The following is an 18,231-nucleotide window of genomic DNA, read 5'->3' as shown; positions in this document are numbered from 1 at the left end:
CATTGAGGGAGTCCGATTTGCCTTAGCTAGGTTTTCATCGGTCATGTATGGGATTGTACTCGGGGTTACTCCACTCGGGGCTCTCCGTAAAATGAACTTAGATAATATGTTTGTTCAACGCTAACATCTATGTATGAATGGTTATGTCTATGTATGATTATGATATGATGTTCGACACGCACAAGTTTATGAGATAGAGCAAGTTATGAAGTTACACCGACGACGATATTAGGTTTCCCTAATCATCCAGTTTAGGACCATGTCATGAATATGTTAGGTTGAGTCTTGATGCGTATATTGTATCTTGACCATGTCATGTATATGCTAGCGGTCCTAGGATCCCTTGACCGCCATGACACGTAAGATGTAATCAAGACCTATGACAAGTTAAGATGAACCTACGACGGATCTAGTATGCACAACTGTCTAGACAAGCATGACCACACACGTATAATCAACCGGCAGGTTGTATTGTAGACACGTGGTGACCGTAGGTTTTCCCCGAGGTTACCTATAGCCTATGATTAGGTAGAACTCACTGAGACATTATGTCTCATCCCAATCCTTCTTTGTTTCAGATAAACAGGATGGTATTGCAAGCTAGTAGCCGAATGGATATCTCAGCAAGTGCTCGTTCGTACCCGCTGCAGGATGATATGGATTTCAAGGACGCATTTACTATGTTTTAGACAAGTTGTGTTATATTGCTGATTTTACGAACACTTATTGTTGTGTAAGATATTCATTCAAAGTATTCAAGTTGTAAATTTTAATGTATCCAGTACTAAAGATAACAAACATGTTAAACTTTCTAGATACGTTTAGTATGGGCGTTACATTTGGTATCAGAGCAGGTCGATTTAGATCGTGCCATGGGTCATTAAGTTTCAACTAAGGTAGAGGGACCATTGGGTTTTGGGTAGATGTTCTAGTTGTTGTTGTTAAGTGAGCCTGATCAACTCAATTTAGCATTCGACGATTAGAACGGATATCTGAGAGCTGAATAGGACCCATGATGTTGAGTATTTGTGTTGGTTGCATTATTGCTAAAACAAATATCCTTGTTCTGTAAGTTGGAACCAATGTTCCAACATGTGGATAGGAAACTCTGTAAGATGTTGGATACAATGTTCCAACATCCTGGCACGGTTTAGTGTGCCTAAGTTCTTGCCTACATGTACGTGCTCCCGTTATTGTTTAAGGAAACAATATTTCCTTAACTTATTGATCAAGCAACGCGCATATCATCTAAGAATCAGATGTGGAATATTTCTAAAATAGATATAATATTTTAGGAAATATTTATTATTAATTTGGAACGCTCCTATAAATGTTCCGACATGTTAGGACTTTCTAGATTTGTTTCTGATTCTTGTTTTGCAGATTAGCTGAACCGATTTGTAGGATGCTGAAGCCCAACGAATTATTTTGCCCAAGCTTCTTCAGTATAAAAGGAAGACTTCAAGACCTAATTGCTCATTCAAGCCGTCATACTAAAAAGTTTAGATTTTTAGGGTTTGAGTCTTCATGTATTTTGCTCTTGTATCGTTTGTGATGCAAGTTTAGAATATCTTACTGTGTGCCTTTCTTGTATTTTCTGTGATACTTGTTTAGGACTGAGTGTGTAAGTTTGATACTCTTGTGCACTAGACCGAAGTTGTGAAACAAGGTTCTAGTTGATTGTGTTAGAAGGTAACTTCTACTTTTGTTTTGGTTGAGGTCTGATAAGGTCACTGGGGCAGTGACTGACCATTAGGATAGTGAGATGGGATCTCAGATCTAGGAGTTCCTAGGTTGAAGTCTAGACGGGTAGGTCCTAGGTCATATAGTGTAAACGAGGAGTTTGCTGAGAGCTATTGAATAAGGACTACACTAGTGGATTTCCTTCCTGGCTTGGTAGCCCCCAGACGTAGGCGTGTTGTGCCGAACTGGGTAAACAAACTCACTGTGTTCTTTACTTTTCTGTCCTTTATTTTTCTTATTTTTATTTTTGTTTATCACGCGATGTTGAAACATTAAACGAAATATTGCAAACATTAAAACATCTGACAGAACATATTAAAACAAGTGTGCTAGAATTTCACAGCAAGGAACGAAGTACGTGATGAAGATGAACTGAAAGTAGGAACTTGGAGCGAGTAATAGTAACAATTTAATTGTGCCAGAAGGTGGCCGGTGAACTAAGCAGTCGAAGTTTGAGTCCTCCGAGAATGCAAAGCAATGTTAAGATGGAGTGTTCCGACAACGTTGTGTGAGTTGTTAATGATACTTCATATACCGAAAGTGAAGAATTTGGAAATATCTAAGTTTGACCTGGATTTTCGGTAAGAGTCGTTGTTGGAACGGGATTGTGATGTAGAAAGGAATTGTATTTTGGAACGTAAATGCAAGGCTACAAGATAAGTAGAAGTCGACATATGTTGACAAAATCAGTAAGCTTTCAGGGGTAGTAGTATGTGTATGAAGTTAAAGATGTGAATGCCCAGAGTGGGCAAGGTTTAAGAGAGAAATCAAGGAGCAAGCATTGGTATGATTAAGAAAAGCATAGCATGCGAGAATACGAAAATGCAATGTTGGATGTTCAAAGAAGGTATGTACGAGTGCATGATGAGTCTACCAAGGGAATTTGTAAGGACGATTCATGGAAATAGTAATTATGTAGTAACAAAGATGTGCACTATAAGTCAAGATTGCTCGGGAACAAGTTTATGTATAATATTGATATGTCAGGAGGTAAGCCCAACCAATAAGTATGTAAGGTCTATCCATAAGGAAAGTAATATGAGTATACGATAAGTCTATCGTGAGATTCAATCTTACAAAGCAGTGAGAAGTGTAAGGTTGAGGCGTTGGTTGCGACATGGGGAGTCTCGAGAAGAGTTCAATAAGATAGTAATCATATGGTAAAAGGAGTGTGAAGTGTCACTCGTCTCAACGGATTAGAGTATTGGTTAAAGCCAACCGGTGGGAATCAGAGTGGTGCAACAGAAGTTAATCGGTAAGGTTTTTGACGGTATCCATGGAGCCTTGAGTTTGATAGTAAGAATCTTCGTGAGGAATATCCGGTGTAGTAATATGGTTTTAGTGAGAAGCATTATGAGATGAGCGAGGAGTTCTCGAAACGTTAAGTAAGTAATGAGACTTATACAGTCAGTGATAGATATGGTAAAAGTATAATGGATGTGTCTTCACCTAAGTAAGATAGGAAATGTTGGAGTCACCACAAATGTAGTAATCGGGTTGCCTAAATGGTGGTGTCGAATACACACAAGAACTGTTAGTCGGTTAGAAAGAGTATGTGCTATGACAAGAGAAATACAGGTAAGATTCAGAAGGTTCCTTCTTGCGACTCAAGGTAATGATCGAGTCATCAAGCGTGATAATCGGTATTCGAAGAAGAGGTGCCGTTCGGGAGAAGGTAACAACACTTGAGCATGATCTAAATATGATGTTCTGAAGATTCAAGTTCAGTGTTCTTGGAGCAAGGGAACGAGATACCGTCATGTGGGTCAAGGATCCTACATGATTTATGTTATGCAGTAAAGTGTTTGTGTGTGAGATATGCATATAAGATAAGAAGAAATAGGAAGGAATCCACTTTTGAAGTTTAAGAATTTTATCACGAAAGGAGATACGATTCTTGAGTTATGCATGATGAGAATCATACCCTCTTATGCCATACTTGTTAAGTGATAATGATACTTGATATAAAAATGTGAAACCATAATCTTATAACTCTTAGAGTTAAGATGGGTATTAAGGGACTTGAAAACGAAGTTTATTTTAAAAACATGATAATTTTATATTCTGAAACTGATGACACACGTCATAAGCGAGTAAGCTCACTTGAGACGTGCCGACTTCAGGACCAACTCATCATTGGCGACCTAGGGGCGAGTTGTAAACCTTTTTCAAAAATATAGTGACTAGTCCTGTGGTTCTGCAGTACCGTTATAAGTTCGGTTATGATTTTTTTTATTTTAAAAGTCATGCATCTATTCGTTCCAAGCACCTGTATACCAATGTTTAGAAAATTTCTTAAAGCTAAATGTTAGGACAAGTATCGTTAATATCTAATAAGAAGCGGCACCTGAAAGTATGTAAGACACTATAGAAATTAAGGTTTGACGAAGTGAACAATAATGTTCTTCGGAGGGTCATATGAGACGTACAAGTTTCTGTTGAGAGAATTCAGGAGCATGCGAACTAAATGACTGGTTAATGGATGGCATGTGTATCGGCGTATTTGATTTCGCTTCTTCATGCCCAGTTATATGAGTTACCCATGAATTCGGGTGCAATGAGATCGTAATGAGATCGGAAGATTTCTTATGACTCTGAGATGAGATTAGAGAATTGCAGAATCATTGGATAACCAACATAAGTAAGAGACATGAGTCTCAAGGTACAGTAAGGAAGAATAAGTATGGACTATGTGTATACACGATAAGATGCCTTTGATGCAATCCAGCACTGCAGGGCAAACCTGGATTTCAGAATGACCCCAATTGAAAGGCAAATCTTGAGTGTTCCAGTTAATGATAAGTTACTTATACGAATGGTTAATGCTAAGCGGATAAGATAAGGATCCGAGACAACCAGTCCACATGTAGCAAGGGTAAGTTCCAATCACGGTGTTCTAAGATAACTCTAGATTCTGGGGAGGATATCAAGACTAAGAGGACTATATTCGGTCATATGCGGATCAAAAAGCAGGATGAATTACATGTTTAATGAGGAAAGTATACTTCGAGCTCTTTTGATTTTGTATGATCAGACTTTGTATGACTAAAACCAAAGATAGCAGGTTTTAGTCACAGTGATTGGTAATTAATCTCTAAATTTCGAGGATGAAATTTCTTTTAAGGGGGGTTGAGTGTAATATCCCTCTCATCGGTATTGGGAAATTACCAGTCAAACGTGCCAGAGGACGAATGTTGATGGAAAGTAAGTATAACGGAGAATGTTTATTAATGATATCAGACAAACATGAGTTAAGTATCAGTGTCGGTATAAACACGTTTAAGGCAAAGGGCATAATGGTACTTTTACACAAAAGGGGTATTTAAGTGAAATATTTCATTTGGAATTGCTCTTTCTCTCTATAGGATTTGAGAAAAGAAATTCTCTCCTTCTTCTCTCTACCCATCTCCCTCCCTCTCTTCTCCAACTCTTCCAAAAGTTTGATCCAACCTTGATTCAAGTTAAGCAATGTTCCCTCATGATCTCTTAAGCAAAAGAAAGTTTGGTTCTAGTTTGATTTTACTCCTTTCATCACAAGGGCAAGATTGAAGAAGTTAGGGTTTGAATGATGTTAAGTGAAGGTGATGCTTGGAAGCTTGGTGAATCAAGCATGGATGCTAGCAACTTAACAAGCAAGAAACAACTATGGGTTTGAATTGAAGCTTTGGGTTATCTTGGAATCAAGATCAAGAGCTAGGGTTTGGTGTAAAGTGGAAGTTGAAGATGGAAGCTTGTTATTGCAGAATCTTAGGTGAGTTTAATAGATAGTTTACCCACCCACGGGACTATGTGTTTAACTTTGTAAGGAAAACATGAATTTTCTAGGGTTTTATGTATTGTGATTAGTTACCCTTTTCATGCCATGCTTGCTAAACATGCAAATACTTTCTATATGAATGTTTTTCAGGTATCCTATGATCCATAGAGTTAAAATATACTTTGGGTCACTTGGTTTTGAGGTTTTTGAGCTAGAAATGCCATTTTTACAAGTTTTGGACTGTCACAACATGTCGGGGCGAGCTAGACCACAGAACACAGGGTCTACCCGCCACCAACTCGCCATGGCGAGCTGATAGCACCAGAACGTGTTGTTGGATGTTCCAGGCAGTTTCTGGCACTTTCGTGTTGGGTTTTCTCTGTGATGTTTTTACAAAAGTAAACCCCTCAAAACAAGGTCCTCTTTGGTATTCTTTTAAAAGGTTTTTCTTGAGAATGAAGCAAGTATTTAACATAATTAGTAGTGCATGGCATACGAGAGAATGATATGATATAAGTCGGGTAGCAAACTAATCTTTAAGGAAGGGAATGAATGTAGAGCCTCGACATAGTTGGTCAAGAACTAGAATGCTATGCATGAGTCCTATGTATGATAAGACGCGAAGTGTTTAGTGTATTCTCTTCGCACATGAACTAGAATGACCATGCAATCATTTTAAGCCGTGAATAGATAAGCTAATCCCTTCACTATGAATGAGTATGTCTATGTAGGAAGTTTACCGCTAAACGGGTAGATCACGGACCCGTGGTAAACGAGCAAGTATGTATAGGTTTAACCCTTCATATATGTATGATAAAGACTATGAAGCATGTGTAGTTTACCACTAATGGGATCGATCAAGGATCTGTGGTAAATGAATATGTAAGATGTAGGTGTCGTGGGAACGGGATAAGCTCCGCAAGGGGGGACCCGCACGTCATTGAGGGAGTCCGATATGCCTCAGCTAGGTTTTCATCGGTCATGTATGGGATTGTACTCGGGGTTACTCCACCCGGGGCCCTCTGTAAAATGAACTTTGATAATATGTTTGTTCATTGCTAACATCTATGTATGAATGATTATGTCTATGTATGATTATGATATGATGTTAGACACACACAAGTTTATAAGATAGAGCAAGTTATGAAGTTACACCGACGACGATCTTAGGTTTCCCTAATTGTCCTGTTTAGGATCGTGTCATGAATATGTTAGGTTGAGTCTTGATGCGTATAGCGTATCTTGAGCTAGCGGTCCTAGGATCCCTTGACCGCCATGACACGTAAGATGTTATCAAGACCTATGACAAGTTAAGATGAATCTACGACGAATCTAGTATGCACGACTGTCTAGGCAAGCATGACCACACACATATAATCAACCGGCAGGTTGTATTGTAGACACGTGGTGACCGTTGTAACACCCCGTTTTCCCAGCGTAAAATTTTCATAAATAAAATCAGAGTTTTTCATCATAAAACGGAATGTCACATTTCTTAAAAAGCATAAATGGAATAAATAATAATTTATCCTTCAAAACGTTCAACAACATAATATTTAAAACTTCGCAGCGGAATAGTTTGACAACTTAAATAATCTTTGGCACAAGGGCCTCAATATAAAATCTCATAAAACTTAGGTCAACATCAATTCTTGAAAGATTCATAAAGTAATACGTAAGGAACAGAAAGTAAAGACATAATCCCATCCCGTTACGTATCAGAGCACCTAAGACACACACTTGTGAGGAGTCCACTCACGACCGCAACAAATCTTGGTTATCTGCAAGTTACCCATACGAAGAGCAACATTTTCAAGCAGAAGGGGTGAGATTTCACAAAACAATAATATTAGGCATATAATTCAACAATTATATCTAACATCTTAAACTTCATTAACTAGCATCATTAATCTTCCTACATTAGTCATAAACTTCATCATACATCATCAAAAATACAATCATAAACATCATCATATATCTTCATAAATATAATCATAAAACATCATCTTATAGCATCATAAGTACAAACATAAACGTCTTCATATATCATCATAAATATATTCATAAAAGCATCATCACATATCATCAATTAATAATCGCAAACAATCATCACATATCATCACATACTAATCGCAAACAATCATCACATATCATCAAATATTAATCATAAACAGTCTTCACATATCATCAAATATTAATCACAAGCATCATATATCATCTTAATCGTAACATCATATATCTTCTTCACATATCATCAATAATAATCATAACATCGTCACATATCATCATTTAATAAACATAAACATCATATCATAAATCATATAGCATCATATCATCAACTTATCATAATAATTATCATTATAGCATCAACATAACATCATCATCATAAACAACTTCATAATCAATCATCATAAACAACTTCATAATCATTCATCATAAACAACTTCATAATCATTCATCATCTTAAACATCATAATCATTCATCATCTTAAACATCATAACTTAACGACTTGACTCGACTATGCAACTCTTCATCTTAAATCATCTTGACTCAACTATGCAACTCTTAACGTCTTAAACCATCTCGAATCATCATGAAATGCAAATGCATGTGGTACCAATCTAGGGCATAAGCCCTCATCGTCGTGGGTTGAGCATAAATATACTCCTAGGGCATAAGCCCTCATCGTCGTGGGTTGAGCATAAATATACTCCTAGGACATAAGTCCTCATCTTCGAGGTTGAGCAAAAGCTCTCATCGTCGTGGGTTGAGCAAAAGCTCCAGGGCATGAGCCCTCATCTATAAATGAGTATGCATGGACTCAACATCTTACATCTTAGAAACTTCATGAACATCTATGACATCGTAACATCTTAACATCTTGACAACATAACATCTTAACAACTTGACGACTTCATAACGACTCGACGACTTAACAACTTCATATCATCTTAACGTCTTAACATCTTAACATCTTAGCATCTTAAAACATCATATATAATTCACATTAATACTCATATAACAATATCACATTGATAATATTAACAGCAACATGACAGCACACAATTAATTCATCATATATCATCGTATTCAAGTATCAACAATTCATCATGCATCTTTGTAAGAACATAAATAATCATGCACAACATATTTTGATGTCAAACCAAGGCTACTGGAAAGATATCACAATTATCAACAACTTTCATGTTTACAACAAAGATCAATTCAAAACAGAAACATATGAACAAAACGCAAAAACATGAAACAGAGAATGCTGTCACCGTACAATTTTGCTAAGACCTCCTTGGAGTATTTTCATCGTAACTCAAAAACTAAAAATCATATTCACGTCAAACCAAAGCCACCGGAAAGCTAACAAAATTATCTAAAACTTTCATGTTTACGCCTAAGACCAATTCTGTACCAATCAATACCAGTTTTCATTTTAAATTTGGAAAAGTTGTGTTGAAAGTCCATAAAAATTCACTGTGACCTACGTGCAGTAATTTGACTATAACTCAAGTTCTATAAAACCTTTTGAAGTCAAACCAATGTCATTAGAAAGCTAACATCCATACCTACAACTTTCGTGTTTACACCTAAAACCAATTGAAAACTTAAATGTGTGAAAAAGATGCAAAAACATGAAACAGAGAATGCTGTCAGAGATAGCTCTCGGGAAAACTCCATTTTTCATCCCAAAATCCCAATTTTGAATCCCCTAAGCCCAAATTTGGTCCCGAAGTTTGTTTAAACGTTTCTAAACATGAAAAGACACCCAAATCCATATAAAACTTCAACTAAAGCATCATTTCAACAAAAATCACCATTTGACCCATTTTTCATGAAAACCTTCAAGAACAACATAAATTCACTTCAAGCTCTATGATTATGATTACCCATGGATTATCTAAGGTCTGTACATAATTTCTACATCAATCTAACGGTTTTCCATCATCTAATTATCAATTTTCACTCAAACCCTAATTTCTCATAATCTCACAAACTCATCCTACAACTCGTTAAATCTAATCATTAGAATCATACACATAATAGAATTATATGCTAGTCTCACCCTTACCTTAACAATCGATGCAGCCTCTTCTCTCTTCTCTTCGTCTTCTCTTCTCTTCTCTTCTCTTCTCTTCTCTTCTCTTCTCTTCTCTCTAAACCTTGTTTTCTCCAAAAACTGATCGTACGTTCTATGTCTTTCTAAACCTAACTTCTCTTATTTATAACCCCTCATCTAATTTCTCTTACACCTCAAAATTACTTTTTTCCTCATAATCTTATTTATTTCTAAATTAAATATATATATCTCCCACTTAATAATATTAATACACCAAATAACACATAATAGCATATTTCATCAAAATATATATGTATGTAATATTTTAACACCAAATAACAAATATACCTCTTCACTGAATAACAAATGCATTTCTGCACCAAATAACATATATATTTCTACACAAAATAACAAATATATTTCTACATCAAATAACAAATATATTTCTACACAAAATAACCCCACAACTTAATATTTATTTTATTTTCGAATCTTATTTTATTAAACAATAAAATAAGTCACAACGTCTCATAAATTTCTCTAAAATCATATAAATCACATTAATCTTATAAATCACACTAATCATATAAATATATTCTAAAACTCATTAAAATAATTAAATAATTGAAACAGGCGTTACAACCGTAGGTTTTCCCCGAGGTTGCCTATAGCCTAGGATTAGGTAGAATTCACTGAGACATTATGTCTCATCCCAATCCTTATTTGTTTCTGATAAACAGGATGGTATTGCAAGCTAGTAGCCTAATGGATATCTCAGCAAGTGCTCGTTCGTACCCGCTGCAGGATGATATGGATTTCAAGGACGCATTTACTATGTTTTAGACAAGTTGTGTTATATTGTTGATTGTACGAACGCTTATTGTTGTGTAAGATATTCATTCAGATGTATTCAAGTTGTAAATTTTAATGTATCCTGTACTAAAGATAACAAACATGCTAAACTTCTAGATAGGTTTACTATGGTTGAAGGAAGGCTTATAAAAATTGTTTGCTATTACCTATATCAACTAGATTCATCTTCTTTTTGGTAGCTCATTCCATAAGAACTCTACAGTTAAGCGTGTTTAACTTGAATCAATTTTTGGATAGGTGACCTTCTGGGAAATTTCTCTGAAAGAGTGTGTTTGCTTTGCTAGTGAGTTGCTTGAGGATAGCGTGGTGCTACCTCTTATCTTTTGGTCGGGTTTAGTTAGGCTCTGATTAGGGTGTCAGACATTTATGTTTATTGTCATTATCCGTTGTTTGGATTTTATTTGTTGAGACTATGGTCATGTATTTGAAACCTGAGATATGGTGTTGAGATTTTCTTACTAATGTATTTGAGGATTATTGCATGTTGATAGGATATTTTGTATGATGATTTTCCGCTGCGAGCTTTTATGAAAATTAGTTTATGCATGTTTTAGGAAAATGTAGATGTATCATATAAGCTCTTTGAATTAATTGCATGATTTATTGCATATGGGGTTTAGGGTGTTACACTGTGCATGCATCATTGCTATTAAAATTCATTACAACAAGCCTATTCGATTGGATGAGATAGACTGTCATTGACAAAGGTTATGTATGAGAGAAAAAAGTAATAAAGAATTTTTTTTGTCACAGAGGAGTGGAGAGGTATTCACGAACGTCTCAAAAATGTCCTTTACCAAATTAAACTACAAATCAAAGAGGTTTTGCGTCTGTTAGCATTTCCTAAAGACACAATGTTGACTCCACCACCAGGAAAGGTAGCATATATTTACACGGCCATGGAAAGGGAAATGCTCAATCTTACTAATCATTGAGTAATTAACGGAAGGCACAATTTCCATATACTCCATTTGATTTGTACCAAAACACGACCAGGATCTGTAAAATAAGTGGAGGAGGTGCAATGACAGAGAGAGGTACCTGATATAAATCCTGGTTATATTGTGCAACTCAAAGTGGTATGAAAATTTGCTTTTTATGATATATTCAAACTTGTGGTGTGTGCAGTTTTTGTTCATATTATTGATGCGATCTTTTGTTTACTTTTATGTCATATATTGATGAGTCAATAATTAGTTATTTTTATATAATATTTAGTTTCGTTTTATTTAGGTTTAAGTTTATTTTATTTAAGTATTATTATATTTCAGGGACGAATATTTGATAGATTGAGTCTTGGAGCAAAAGAAAGAGGACTAGGAGTTGATTCAGGTGAAAAATACGAAGATATAAAAAAAAATTATGATCCCCCAAAGTCAGAAGCTTGGCACGGGCAGTGCCAACAATTGGCATGGCCGTGCCACCCTCCAGGGCCACTTTTGCTGCAAGAATTAGCTGCCTGCTTTGACCGAAAAGCCCGTGGTTTCTTGTGGAACATTCTAGTGAATAGTTGCTTAGGCTTTAAGTCGACAATATGTCTATAAATAGAGTAGGTAGCTATCATTAACATTCATCTTTTGTTCTCTGAAATAATAAGGGACAATTGTTTCTTTGAATAAAAGTTCATCTTTATTTTCTTTATTTTTTTTTTTATGTTCTTCTTCTTCTTCTTCTTCTTCTCTATGTCTACAATGAACGTTAGTGAGTAGACTCTTCTTGTCTTGGGATTGTTGGATAAGTCTAATGACGTAATCTTAATCAAACCAAACCATAAACCCTAATTTTATATAAATCTAATTTCCAATCGAAATTCACCGTTTTAACATGAATTAACCATTATCAAACTATAGAAGCGAAAATAGAGGGTTTGATAATTGTTAATTCATCATCTAAAATATCAATTCATAAAACGAAAGTGGAGTTTTGATATTCAAACAAGTGAATTTAGACAAGGATTACGAAACATGAAAATAGTCCAGCAAACCTTGAGACACATAAAGTTTCGAGCTTCAAGGATTCCAAAGGCAATCAACCATGAAAATAGGCGTGGTTGCTAGAGGAACACACTCACTGAGACCAAAAGGAGATGTGATAGGCTAAAGAGAAACTTGTCTTTAGAAAGTAGATCAAATATAAAGTTAGAAGTTTAGGGTTTATTTGTGAAGGATTCGTTGTTATGATGAATCAATAATCCCAAGGCTCTTTTATTTTTATTCTTTTCTTTTAATTAAAAATCCAAACTTTAATCTCAAAATATCATCTAATCATTATTTAAAGTTAATTGGATTCATAACTCCCTGTCGGAACGATATCTTTTTATTACTACATCGGTAAACCGTGCACTTCGGTTTTATCCCATCAAGTTTTTGGCGCCGTTGCCAGAGAGTTATTGCAATTTGATTAATTTTTTTTTTAACGATTAGACTGAAAAAAATTCTTTTTCTTTATTTTATTTTATTTTTTTTCTTTCTTTCTTTTTCGATTTCTTTCTTTTGCCTTTAACTTCTTGGGAAGCATGAAATAATAACAATATGGCTGAGGAGCGCACTTTCAAAGAGTATGCAATCCCATCTTCAGATGAGTCTTACGCTGTTATTGTGTACCCAACAGTTGAGGACAATTTTGAAATAAAACCTGCACTTCTTTACTTAGTGCAGCAAAATCAATTTTCCGGATCACCCACTGAGGATCCGAATTTTCATATTTCTACCTTTTTAAGACTCAGTGGAACTTTGAATGCAAACCAAGACGCCATAAGGCTGCACCTCTTTCCTTTCTTTTTGAGGGATAGAGCTAGTGCTTGGTTTCATTCATTGCAAATTGGTTCTATCACTTCATGGCACCAAATGAGGCAAGCTTTTCTTGCCCGATTCTTTCTCTATTCTAAAATTGTTCAATTAAGGAATCAAATCACACAATTCACTCAAAAAGATGAAGAATCTCTTTACGATGCGTGGGAGCGTTTCAAAGAAATGCTTAGACTTTGTCCCCATCATGGTTTAGAGAAGTGGCTTATTATTCACACTTTTTATAATGGTCTTTTGTGTACCATAAAAATTTATGTTGATGCAGCTGCAGGTGGACTTTGATGAATAAAACTTGCACAACAACATATGCTTTGATCGAGGACATGGCACAAAACCACTATCAGTGGACCTATAAGAGAGCCATCACTGCTTCTTTATCCTAATCTTTAGATCATGTCCTGTTTTGGAAAGGTTAGTGTATGAGTAATAGCTAAGTCGAATTCAATAGTTAGCAATATAACCCAACTCTTAAAAATTTAGGGACTATGAAATAAAGCGATATACTACTTCTATTTTAGAATCAAGTTCAAAGATATCGAATCATGAACAAGAGATATTGAATCTAGTCACTTTTGTCTGGATACCAGTCTCATCTCTTAAATACATGCCCCAACTTCTCAATTGAAGAGCAAAATGAATTGATTCTAAAAATCAGGCCAATTAGTCGATATTATGTGCCATTGAGTTGATTTGCAAGTTGAATTTAAACACATGCCTCAACTTTTGCAACAAGAAGTTGTGAACCAAAACCCATTTTGTTTCAATAGTGTTCCTCAATACTTTTTTATAATCAAAACTTTGAAAATTGGTGTTGACACTTGAAAGAAGGTTGAAAAACACCTATAAAAGATGCAAATACCCCCTCAGTAGTCAATTGCCGCCGGTTTATACCATCGATGGTTAACTACCGAAGTTTCCTCGGTAGTTAACTGCCGCCAGTACCATCAACAGTTAACTACCGATTCGTCCTGCATATATGTAGAACATGCATAACAGAAGCATCAATTTCATTATTCTTCAAAAACTACTCAAATTCCTCTCAATTCTCTCCAATTCCATTTTGACGAAAATCAACTCAATCATCTCCACAATAACACAAGTAAGTAGTATTAATCATTTGTAATCATAATGTTGGTTTGTGTAGGTTTATTTTTGTTAATTTTGGTAGTTTGCATGTGGTTAGGGTTTATGTATGAATTGACATTTTGATGATTGCATGTGTAGTTTATGAATTGATAAATGAATGTAGTTGATGTAATTGATTTTTAAATGATATTTAAGTAGAATGTGATTTTGAATGGTGTCAAATTAAGACAATGAGAATATATTTGATACTTTGCACACAAAGTGTTTGACAAAAAGCCTAAACGAGAATTGCATTGATTATTTAGTTAGTTTATGATGTTATAGATAACTATAGTAGATGAGAATGATGTTTAGATTATGTTTAAGTTCAATGGTGTTTTGAATTGTATTTATATTTTATTTTGAATGTTGTTTAGATTGTGTTGTGAATGTTGTTTAGATTTTATGTTTATTTTCTTTGTCAATGACGTTAATTTTTTTAAAAGTATATGTAGATATGTCTGATCTGGAGCAGGGGCAGAAGATTGACCAATCTAGGTTGATATCTGGTAGAATTGCCGTGACTGGTAGCGTGAGGCGGGCAAGGATAAACGCACATATCCCAAAGAGGGGAAGCGGCCTGTCGAATGTAAATGATCGTGAATGCGGTTCTCAGGCTACACAGCCCTATGTTTTTAAAACCCGACCAGAGATCAAACCGGTGAAACCCTCGATTCACGGTTTAATCGGTTCAACCGGTTGAACCAAATAATTAATTAATATATAAATAAATATAGGTTTTTTTATTAAAGTAATAAACAAAGAATTATGCTCTTTACCCAATTAAAATTGCTCGCTTCCAACTGAAATGACACTTTTACCCCTGTGTGAGTTAACTCACGCACCTTAAACCTCCTGCTTGACTTAAGTCACGCTGCGTGAGTTAAGTCACGCTACATGACTTAAGTCATTTAACAGCAACACAACAACACAACACTTCATATTTCCAACTTCTCAAAATACAAAATTTTCCCCTCCAAGTGTGATTTTCATCACTCTTGCTTCATTCAAAGTCAATTTCTCGTACAATATCAAGTAAGTGTTGATTATCCTACTTCATTGCATTTTTTTTTGGTTGAAATTTTAGATTTTTTGAAGAAATTTAACATTTTTAGGTTTTTAAAAATTTGGCTTGCATGTTAGTTTTTAAGATTGTTAGTGATGAATTAAGTTTGGAATTGTAGTTTAGCTGTTGTTTAGAGTGAAATGTGGTAGTTTTAGGTTTTGAAATTGTTTGATTTTAACTTGACTGAAATATGGACTCTAGGTGTTTGTTAAAATGACTCAATGAGTTTCCTTTTGATTTTTTCAATGTTAATGATGAAATTGGTTAGAAATACGTTTGTTAATGTTGATTATAGTTTGTTAATGTTGATTATAGTTAATTTGACTGCAATGTGGTAGTTTACGGATTTAAATGGCACTGCCAAAATGTAAGTGTTGTTGTTGAATTGTTAGAAATGACACAATGTTCGTATGAAAATGTCTCATTGATTTTTTTCTTTTTTAAATGTTGTGCATATATTATTCAGAGGGATATGTCTCAGAGGCCTGAGAGGCCTTACAGAGTTAGGTTAGGGAGGCTACAGTCCTCTACTAGTAGTGCACGAAGGGAGAAGGAAGTAGTACGCCATCCTTTGGCTGGTCGAGGGAGAGGGGGGGAACGAGACTTGGTAGGGTTAATGCTGCGGGAGGATCATCGTCACAGACGGGTCCATCCCAGATGGTGGACCCGACACAGTATCATCATAAGCAGCATCATCAGGAGGAGTATCAGCAGCATTATCAGGAGGAGGCGTATCAGCCTCAATATCAGGAGGGGTATCAGCCTTAGTATCACGAGGAGTATCAACTGCAGTATCAGAAGGCGTATTAGTATGAACAACCTCAGTATGAGCAGCAGCAGCAGTATGAGCAGCCTCCTCAGCAGCAGGCTAAGCCTGGTATGGAGGATGAGGGCTTTCCAGGGGGCCTTATGAGTTGTCACTTTTACTACTTCGGTAAACATGTGGCATGCAAGCTTTGGAGCGATAAAGTAGTAAGTATAATTGCTTTATTTAATTTAACGATATGTTACTAATTATTGTACTAATTATTTTTACTTAAGATATTTCATGTTTAGTTTACTTAGTTATTTTTTTAAAGATGTTTGTTAGAATACGTGACATTTTTTTTTTACTTAGAATATTTCATTTTAAGTTTACTTATTTATTTTTTTAACAGTGTTTGTTAGAATACATGACATTTTGTATTACTTAGAATATTTCATGTTAAGTTTACTTATTTATTTTTTTAATGGAGTTTGTTAGAATACGTGACATTTTTTTTTTACTTAGAATATTTCATGTTTATTTTACCCAATTATTTTTTTTTTATATTTCAGCTGCAAATGTAGCACAAGATGGCCGGTGTCTCTCACTGGAAGAAACTTAAGCTTGAAAGCTTAATACTTCTGTTGCCGGTAGATGATAACCGTTGGTTCTGGGACCTGTGAATGCTTCCGGTCTTACCCCCCTCCTTAAGACTGGATACGAAAGCATCGCACGGGCTTGTTTGTTCTTTGACTGAGAGATGGCATGAGGATACCATCAACTTCCATCTACCTGTTGGGGAGATGACCGTCACACTAGATGATGTTGCGTGTCTTCTAGACATCCCCATCGCTGGAAGGCTCATTGAGGAGGATGAGTTATCTCATGACCGGGGCATAGAGCTGATGGAGAATGAGCTATTGTTTAAGGTGGAGGATGCGGTGGAGCAGGTGAATAAACATTTGGGTGCTCATGTCAGTTACACAGCCCTGAAATAGCGTTTTGAGGAGCTATTGAATAGGTAGAACCAGTTGGTGGAGGATTTATTAGAGGAGGAGGAGCAGAGTCATGTTAAGTCCGCCTGTGTTAAGGCATTTTTGTTGCTCTTGCTTGGCTACACCCTTTTTGCCGGCAAGAACAGCAAAACCGTTAATCTGCTATGGCTGCTTGCGATTCGGAATTTGGATGAGTTAGGCGAGTGGTCATGGGGCGGGATGGGACTTGCTACAACTATGTTCAGACCGTTCCCAAACCTCCTACGATGATTGTGCCTCTTGAGGTAGCACAAGTGGTTACTGCTTTCTTGGAGTTTTCTCTCCATGTCCTTACCTAGAAACAGAGGGTGAGCCGGTCCCGGAGGACAAGGAGTGGATGCATTCAAATGGGTACATTAAATGGTTCTACCGTGTATCCCATCCTCTTATCATCAACCATGCTCCCGTTCCTGAGTACATAGTTCCCAGACCTGTCTACCAGGAGGTTATTGTTGAGCAGGAGTGCGCCAGACAACCTCCTGACCCATTCTAGATCATCGGAGACATCAGAGCAAGAGTGGCGCTTGCAATGGAGATTCCTAATGTGGTTTCAAATACACTCAACATTTTGGAGGGCATCCAATCCGATTATGTTGTGTTTGATGAGGTGCCAGCTCCGCGGAGGAGGAGTAGTAAGAGTCTACGGGAGCAGCAGTAGGGTCTTTTTTTATGACTTTTGTACCTTTGTAGTTATTTTATGACATTTTCGTTGTAATATATTTACATTTGCGTATTTGTGCTTATTTATGACTTTTTAGTTAATATTGCGTATCTAAATTATGAATGAATGGTTGAATGAATGTTCTCTAAATTGTGAGTTTTGGTTGAATGAATGAATGGTCATACTTATGTATGAATGAAGGAATGAAGGAAATCAGGGAATAAGGAACTACTGCATGTTATGGTACTGAGCATAGAAGATGCGTGAGTTAACTCACACAGACCTGTAATCAACGTGAGTTAACTCACGCTGAAATTAACGCTAGAGTGACTTAACTCACGCAGCGTGAG

General features: G+C 36.0%; 1 non-coding gene across 1 annotated transcript; it reads right to left on the bottom strand.

Annotated features, from left to right (window-relative positions):
* Positions 1-13,337: 13,337 nt before the first annotated feature.
* Positions 13,338-13,444, bottom strand: LOC146938651 (small nucleolar RNA R71). The gene has a single exon (XR_015033690.1). It is a non-coding gene; the product is annotated as a small nucleolar RNA R71 (small nucleolar RNA).
* Between the last annotated feature and the right edge of the window lie 4,787 nt (positions 13,445-18,231).

The sequence above is a fragment of the Medicago sativa genome, chromosome 3 (genome assembly GCF_051527215.1).
Source record: "Medicago sativa cultivar Bolivia chromosome 3, Bolivia_mono, whole genome shotgun sequence".
In the NCBI taxonomy this organism is placed as follows: domain Eukaryota; kingdom Viridiplantae; phylum Streptophyta; class Magnoliopsida; order Fabales; family Fabaceae; genus Medicago; species Medicago sativa.
This window is presented reverse-complemented; position numbering and strand designations above follow the sequence as displayed.